Genomic DNA, 7,168 nt, shown 5'->3' with positions numbered 1-7,168 from the left:
GCCCAGAAGTCACCTTTCTCTGGAAGTCTGACCTTCCCAAGCCATCCCTGATTTTTCTCATGCTGGATTAGAAGCCCCATCTTTGTGCTACCATAATACTTTTCACAGATCTCCACCATTGCACATGATCACATTATAATTATTTTTGTAAATCTGTATCTCTCTATCAGAGTTCCTTGAAAACAGGGTGTATTTTTTAAAATCATTACATTTTGAATATAGAAAGGGTTCAATAAATTTTGTTGAATGAATAAATGAATTCTTTTTTTCTTTGTCTCTTATTTTGCTTACATTAGTATTTTTAGCCTTTAAGGTTCTCCTTAGTTCTGGCATTTTGAAGTTTATTTAACAAGATCAGGTTGATCTTGATTTTATAATCTATTTTTTTTTTTGGAACCTCAGTGGTCTTTGTATCTTGGTCCTTTCACCTTATTCTTCACTCTACTTTCTAAGAAAGAGAAGAGTGTTTTTCCTTTCCCCCCCGCCCCCAGGCTAAGCATTCATCTTCTATACAATTCTCCTCTTGTCAATTCTCAAACCTCACTGCTTTTATTAGCCCCTCTTTTTCTTTTTCTTTTTTTTTTTTTTTTGAGACAGAGTCTTGCTTTGTTGCCCAGGCTAGAGTGAGTGCCGTGGCATCAGCCTAGCTCACAGCAACCTCAAACTCCTGGGCTTAAGCGATCCTACTGCCTCAGCCTCCCTAGTAGCTGGGACTACAGGCATGCGCCACCATGCCCGGCTAATTTTTTTCTATATATATTTTAGTTGGCCAGATAATTTCTTTCTATTTTTAGTGGAGACGGGGTCTCGCTCTTGCTCAGGCTGGTCTTGAACTCCTGACCTTGAGCGATCCACCCGCCTCGGCCTCCCAGAGTGCTAGGATTACAGGCGTGAGCCACCGCGCCCGGCCCCCTCTTTTTCATATATAATTGCTTAATCTTTTTGGCTTCTTTCTACAAGATGTAAGATGTTTGAGTTTCTCTCTTATGCTCTACATTTCCTTGATTACTTATGACCTAAAACTACTATCTTATATTTTACTTTGCAATTCATATTTTGAAAACTGCTTAATGACCTCCTACTCTTCAAAAAAGTTTGTGTTAATGAAAAGTTAGTAACAACTAATCTTCTTATCCTTCAGCTAAATTCAGTTTCCCCTTGCTCAGGATTTCTATCTCAAAATCCTTCTCTGTAAACTGTTTCTTCAGTTCTCAGTAGCCTAAAATCTCTTCTCCATAGGTTAATTAAATCAGAATTTTATAGTGAGAATTATACTAGATACCATCTAATCTAATTTGCTGTTGTACTTATAACTGTTTTTGCAATGAGACAGTATATTTACAAATTAACCAAAAAAAATTAAACTTAGTTTAGCATCTTTATTTTACAGATGATATGAATGAGGCTTGTACACCGTGACTTTGAACTCTTTGAACACTTATAGCACCTTTTTTTTGTTTGTCTACTGTGTCTTTTATATCATGGCTGGTGTTACCATATCTGGGGTTATACTTACTTGAATATGTGCTTTATCCACCTTTCTAGACTGTAAATACCTGGAGGTTAAAGAATATTAACTCAAATTTGTATCGCATGTAGTTTCTTAACCAGAATTGAATTATATCACTGTTATTCTTTATTATATCACATTGAATTATATCACTGTTATTCTTTATTGTGTCTACGTAAGAAGCCTAATTTTAAAAATCCATATATGGACAAATTTCCATTTCCTTCATTACATAATTATTCTTTTCTAGGTTTTTCTAGCTTTGTGATAGCTTTCTAAAAGTTTGTCTATCACACTTTGATCACACACACTGCCTTCTTTGACTCTGGGTTTACAAGTATCCTACTGCCTTTCCCAAAGAATATGAGTGATCTATTCAATTCAGTGCAATATGCAATGCAACAAATACTATTAATAATTGAATGCCTGCCTTTTGTAAATTATTATATTTGGCAGGTGTGAGAATACAAAAGTAAGACTTGTAATTGGTCAAGGAATTTACAATATAGTGGCTAATGCAGCCCTTACTGTACAAGAAAGAATACGATTAGTGTAAATGTAATCATTTCCAGTTCAGTATTTGTGCTATATGGGACATAAAAGGCCTTATAGCCCTTTACTTTTAGAGGGGGTACACATTAGGAAATGTAATTTTTTTTTTTTTTTTTTTTGAGACAGAGTGTCGCTTTGTCGCCCTGGCTAGAGTGAGTGCCGTGGCGTCAGCCTAGCTCACAGCAACCTCAAACTCCTGGGCTTAAGTGATCCTACTGCCTCAGCCTCCCGAGTAGCTGGGACTATAGGCATGCGCCACCATGCCCGGCTAATTTTTTCTATATATATTTTAGTTGGCCAGATAATTTCTTTCTATTTTTTTAATAGAGACGGGGTCTCGCTCTTGCTCAGACTGGTCTCGAACTCCCAACCTCGAGCAATCCACCCGCCTCGGCCTCCCAGAGTGCTAGGATTACAGGTGTGAGCCACCGCGCCCGGCCAGAAATGTAATATTTATAGTACTGTTAAATCACAAAGGGTCTTGATGGAGTTAAGAAGGTTCCCAATGAATCCTGTAGTAATACAAGATCAGATAATTAGTGTTTTTATGTTTTTAGATCATATTTTTTCTTAATCATAGTTTTTCTTAACCTTTTTCACTCTACACATACACCAGCTTGTGTATAATTAAGGAAAATAATTTTGAACACAAAGATTCACTTTTTGTGACAAATGTTATTCATATTTTGCATGTAAGTACTATATTAATAATTACTTATTAAGGAAATATGCTTATAAGACTGATTTGGCATGTGGTTCAAGTCATAAGAATATTCCTAAGAATAAAAGGCAATATGATTAAACCAACTTGTGTGGTATTTAAGGAAAAAAACTTAGGAGTCATAGTTCTTTAATAAAAAATTTTGGGGGAAAATGTTTTAGTTACTGAAAAATCAAATTGTTTTTCATATTTGTAAAGCTGTTGTTGACAATTTCGCTTATATTCTTTGAATGTTTTAGCTAATGTCAAAGCCTACCGATTGTTATTATGTGAAATGATAGTGTGAAATTGATGCTGTTATAAGTATAACAATAAGGACGTGACTCATGTATTTTATGTACACATGCATTCAACTGTAGTGACAAATGGCTTCATGCTGTGTGATTAAATGCATATTAGCGTTTGCCCTAGGCATTTGATTATTACCATCTTTACTTCATTACATTACCACACTGTATGGCCATATAATTTATAAGATAATACACACATCACTTTGTTGCTGATAGGAATTATTCTGTTTTATGGATGGTGTCCTTTAATTTTGCCTTTCATGGATTATAAAATTGGTTAATATCTGCTGAAGTGAATCACTGGAGAAGCAAATAAAGATGTTGGCCTCAGGTCACAGTGTCATTTGTGATACTGGCAAAATCTTACAGGCTCATTTATCCCTGTACATGATTGATAACAGTATGGGTTAAATGGAGAAAGCTTTGCTTCCATTAAAGGATCATCATGAATGAAGACCTCCCACTTAAAAGTCAGGCATGATGAGAAGACAAGAGACTATCTACAGGTCAAATTAAATAACTTAAATAATTTAAGTAGAATGACAGTGTAATTTGTCCATTCTGTGTTATTACTCTGACCCCTATCAGGATTATAGGCTAACTTACTTTCTACCATAGAGTATTTAAAATGTAATTTTTAATAAATACCTTCAAAGATATAAAAGCTTTTATACCTCTTAAATTGTGAAAAATATAGATTTTTGTTATGTACTTTTGAAAAAAATATTTTAAAACCTGCAATACCTGTAAAATATAAAATCAATAATATGTTGAATTCCAAGGTAATGTTTTAAGCACTTATAATATTATATTTGCTTTATTTTAAAATATACTTTTATAATAAAATATTTGTTATAAATGACAAGTATCTATTATAGCTACAAATATTTATTACATATTATAAATATGTATTTATGAGTATTATCAACTACTATAAATAAATGAACTATTTACAAATGTTTATTAGTAACAATTTGAAGCCAAATGTTAAAAGTAAAGATAGTCAGCATTTTTAATGGCTACTTTCCTATATGGAACCATTGTTTGAGTTTATTCCAATTGTGGTTCAAAATAGGGAAAAGCGTATACAGTTTTCCAGATGCCTATGATAAAGGCATTGTTGGAATGTGAGCATATTTTAATCTGTTAAAAGTAAAAAGTGGATGAAGCTTCAAGTTAAATATTACATGTCTGTTTTAGATGACCAGAATGTCATGTATTATACATATAAGCATTCTTATTTCTTCTTCATTGGCTTTTGAACCCCTACTATAAACCAGGACTTTACCTACATTACCTTATTTAATCCTCACATTCTTTGAAATAACTATCATTATCCTTGGTATATAGATGAGGAAATTGAAATCTAGAGAGGTCACACAGCTAGTAAGAGGAGAGAGAATTTTAATCCATATCTGTTGTGGATTCTTATATAGGAATCTACAAAAATACTTATGTCTTTTTCAAAAGCACAGAACAAAAAAAATCTACATTTTACCACACAACTTCAAAACTGCTGCACTTCTCACTTTTCCAAGCTGTCTATAACAGCATTGTAAAACTTTTTTGACAGTGACCTACAGTAAGAAATGCATTTCACATTTTGATCTGGTATATGTACATGTATTTACATATAATTAAACAAAGGTTTTATAAAATTTATCATATGTGAAGATTGCCGATCTATCTAATCTAATCTACTGTGTTCTGTTTCATCATATAAAATGATGAGCATAACTAAACTGATTTTATATATTTTAGTCTAAGGATTCTGTACCAACTTAAAACATACACAATAAAGTTTCTCCCTCCATTGTAGAAATTAATTATACTCTTCATAGAAAAAGAGAATGAAAGGGACAAAATCACTCATACTTTTTTACAAGCTTTGTTCAGAAATGTAGGGATCCACCTGCCATTTCCTCCTCTCCAGAGCAACTACTTAAAACTATTTCAGCTAATTCTTTAGACATTTACTTCCATATCTTTAAATATGCTTGTCATTGACACTTCTTGATTTTCCAGTTTTACACATTATCTAATGACTTCCCATAACGGAAAACGAGGATTTAGCTTTCTTTTATCTTTTGCCCTAACCCTTCCTCCTTCACGTACTATCCATCCTCAATAGTTATATCATACTTTTGATTATATTAGTATTTAGAATTACATTATTATGACTACATAAATGCTATTCACAGCTGAACTGTTGTAATATACTATGATTATTTTTCCTCACCACGTTGGAATGTCTTATTTTTTCCTATTTCTTTTTAATGTATTCATTATAATTCAATCCTAGACTTTTCTGTTTTAAAAATAGTTGATAATCTGTTAATTTAATCGTGTTGAGGAAGTACCAGAGCCTAATAAACCACTCTAATCTGGATTGGTTGCACTATCTCTCTTTTCATATAAGTGTATCTTGGTATCCTCCTCCATCATGCCAGGGTTCCTTTCCTCCTCTCTTTCTTGGATAGAATTGCTGTAGACTGAATGTTTGTGTTTCCCTCTTGCCCCCAAACACCTATGTTGAAACCTAATCTCCAGGTAATTTGCTGGTATTTGGAGGTGGGGGCCTTTGGGAGCTGATTAAGTCATGAAGGCAGAGCCCTCATAAATGGGGTTAGTGCCCTTATAAAAGAGACACCAGAGAGCTCCCTTACCCCTTCCACCATGTGAGGATACAATGAGAAGATTGCCATCTATGAACCAGGAAGTGGGACCTCAATAGACACTGAATTTGTCAGCACTTTGATCTAGGACTTCCCAGCCTCCAGAACTGAGAGAAATAAATTTCTGTTGTTTATAAGCCACTCAGTCTATGATATTTTGTTATAGTATCCTGAAGAGACTAAGACGAGGATTCCCTGTTTCCTGGATCCCATGCCTTCCTCTTTCTTGGAGAAATCCTTAAGTAGCTTCCTGAGCACAGAAGGTAAATTGTTTCGGACACTGCTTTTCTGAAAATATCTTCTGTCTTCACACTTGACATGGCTAGTAAAATTCCAATCTGGTAATCGTTTTACCTTAAAATTGAGGGTTTAGTTTCTTTATTCTAGCTTTGATTGTGGATATTGAAAATTCCAATGTAATTCTTGACCTTTATATGAAAAAAATTTTTTCCCTTCTGGAAGCTTATAGGATCTTTCCATTTTCTCTAGTGTTCAGTTATTTCACTGTGATATGTCTTGGTGCTGGCACTTCATGGGCTGTTTTAATATGCAATGTCATATTTTTTTTAGTACTGGGAAAATTTATTTTGAAAATTATTGATGATTTTTTTCTTCAGTTTCTCTGTTCACTCTTTTTGGGACGTCTAGGGTTCAGTTATTGGACCTTCTGAATTAATCCTCTACTTTTCTAATTTATTTCTTCCATTTTATATTTCTTTGGCTTTTTGCTCTTTTTTGCAAGATTTCTTTAACTTTGTGTTCTAACTCTTCTATTGAATTTTTCATTTCAATTATCTTAATTTTTAAAAGAACTGTTTCTGTGACTCTTCCTTTTATGGTAGCATCTTTTTTTCTACAGATGTAACATACACTCTTATCTCTTAATAAGAATATTAATGATATTCTTAATATCATTATGATATTAATCTTTGCTTCCTTTGAATTGCTTTTTAAATTTTTCAATTTGTTTTGGTATTTGTCATTGAAATTAGACACTTTCCCTTAAAAATCTATTGGTCTTTAGCTGTCTTCTGTGTATCTAAGAATATGACACCCAAAAACTGAATTGGAAGCTGTATATGCATGGATAGGGCTTATTGACTATGGTCTTCATCTTAGGGTTATCTGACTAGAACATTTTGTGAGGAAAGTCCTGGTGTCATATTATTAATATTTATGGTTTTTTTTTTTCTTAGCCAGGTCAAATCCCCTAGAGACCGCACTTCCAATCTGATGCCTCAAGAGCTGCCTGGCTGGTCAGCAGCTGTGGGAGCCCTGTGGAGGAGGAAGGCTGGTGGGGCCGGGGTGTCTCAACATTTGGTATACAAATTTTTCTATATAGTAGCCACCCCCACCCCCTCTCAACTGTGCCTGTCATCACCCATTCCTGAGGCTCACTTTTGTCATCATCAAAACAACA

This window comes from Eulemur rufifrons, chromosome 6, assembly GCF_041146395.1.
Source record: "Eulemur rufifrons isolate Redbay chromosome 6, OSU_ERuf_1, whole genome shotgun sequence".
In the NCBI taxonomy this organism is placed as follows: domain Eukaryota; kingdom Metazoa; phylum Chordata; class Mammalia; order Primates; family Lemuridae; genus Eulemur; species Eulemur rufifrons.
This window is presented reverse-complemented; position numbering follows the sequence as displayed.